A 1,875-nucleotide genomic window follows, 5' to 3' on the forward strand; every position below is an offset into this window, starting at 1 on the left:
TAGGGGAGGATGTCAATGACCAGAAAGAGGAGTGAAATGACACCAAGCATCTGCACTAAGGCCCAGAAAGAAGAGACAGAGAAGAGAGGATGCATGAACTGAGATATTTAAGACGAAAATAAAGGAGTCAAGAATGGGTGCTAAGCTTTTTAACTGGGTGTTTTGGTGGCTGATATGCTAAAAAAAAAGGGAAGGTCTTTTAAGAAACTAAAAAAATATATGCTATAAGTTATTGGTGTACAGGAAGTTAGGAAAATAAAGAACAAAAAATACCCAGTAATCCCATCATTATAGCACAACCAGTGTGCATATTTTGATTTATTTCCTTCCAGTATTTGCCCCTAGTTTGTAACCCAAAGTCAGTTTCTTAGGTGACATTTCTTCTTGAGTGTTGGGTGGTTAATGGGAAACACTGTATTCTTCCTCAAGCCTGTGAAAGACTCACTTTTAGACCCACTGCTTGAGGCTCCATCCTCATTTCTTATTTTGAAGGAGGCCAAATTTCTTGCCTATCTACGAGCCAGTCACTTTGATCCAGGACTTGATCGTGAACGTTTCATAGTTTCATTTGTTCCATAGCTTGGTGCATCCAATTATTTGTTCCCTTCTACCTCCCCACTGGCTATAAAAATTATCAAGATGATGGAATACCTCATGCCTTTGTGTCCTGGAAAATTCAGCTTGGGATGCCAAGAAATGACAGTGTTCAAATTAATCCTTGCTGGAGCCTGTGCGGCCCACTAGTTGAAGAAGTTGGTGGGGAGAGCATAGATTTTTCATTTAGCACTCTGGTGTTTTCACTGCCGGGATATCATCTGAGCACAGTTCAGCTTCCAGCCTTGCTCCACAGGGAGTGTCCAGCCTGGAAAATAAGAAGTAATTGATGAGAAGCCTGCATTAAAGTCATCCTGGCTCTAGCTGGCTCTCATGGATCAGAACAATTCAGTATTGGCAAGCTCCATGTTTTGCATAGGCATGGAGATAAAGTTGCAGCCTTCTTTGGGAAAGGTACTATGCAGAATGTTAGTAGTGTTGGCTTTGAATGGAAGGCCTCGAGGGGACAACCAGACAGTGGCCTTATTCTGTGTTATCAGTTTGGAGGGTGATCTTGGGCAAAGTAGACCTTTGACGGAGAGAGGCGAGTGTGGAAAGAGAGCCAAATCAGTTTGCTAACCTGGAGCGTAGCTGTGGTTTCAATGGAGCGTTGGCGAATACGAGGCCACTGGATTCATTCGTTGGATTCTCCGTGTCCTCCATGGCCACCAGGGGCCTTCCTTCTCCTGGGCAGCCTCTGGGAGTAGATGCAATGGTCAATGAATCCAGGGCAGGAGGGAGATTAAAAGTGGGAGAGGGATAGTGTAGAACTGGGAATGTGCTGATGACCCAAAGCAAGAGTTGGAACCCTTGTTATCTCTCACATACCCTTGTGCGGGGAGGGCAGGATGGCATCCAACAGCATGTTCTCTGGGGCTTTGCCCAGGCTAATTTTACATGACAATGGCTGCTCTATGCTCTTTCATGGAGCATTGGAATGACTTTGCAGGCCCCGTGTGGCCTGGCAGTCAGAGTTGGAAAAGATTCCCTCTTGGACTTCCGGCCCAGCTCAGTAGCAGGCAAGGGACACAGGCTGTGAATTACCCAGGAGGCCAGATGAATATTTCCCTTGGCTTCTCCCACTGTTCTTACAGAAGGGGGCCTTTACCGGTCACAGCAGGGGTTGTCCAGGGCACCAGGGGTCACTGTCCCTCACCACAGGGCTCTTTCATGCAGGCTGAAATGAAAGTTGGACTTTTCACTCCATATGGGTCATTGCGAGATTTTGCAAGACAGCATTTCAGAGTGTTTGTATGGCTTCCGGAGAGCCTTGCCCTTCAC

The 1,875-nt window shown here is 46.3% G+C and overlaps 1 long non-coding RNA gene across 1 annotated transcript; it reads right to left on the reverse strand.

Moving 5' to 3' along the window:
• Nucleotides 1-280: 280 nt before the first annotated feature.
• On the reverse strand, nucleotides 281-1,374 carry LOC139080233 (uncharacterized). Its single transcript, XR_011534570.1, has 2 exons — nucleotides 1,175-1,374; nucleotides 281-862 (listed from the first exon to the last, which is right to left on the reverse strand). It is a non-coding gene; the product is annotated as an uncharacterized lncRNA (long non-coding RNA).
• Between the last annotated feature and the right edge of the window lie 501 nt (nucleotides 1,375-1,875).

This window comes from Equus przewalskii, chromosome 1 (genome assembly GCF_037783145.1).
Source record: "Equus przewalskii isolate Varuska chromosome 1, EquPr2, whole genome shotgun sequence".
In the NCBI taxonomy this organism is placed as follows: domain Eukaryota; kingdom Metazoa; phylum Chordata; class Mammalia; order Perissodactyla; family Equidae; genus Equus; species Equus przewalskii.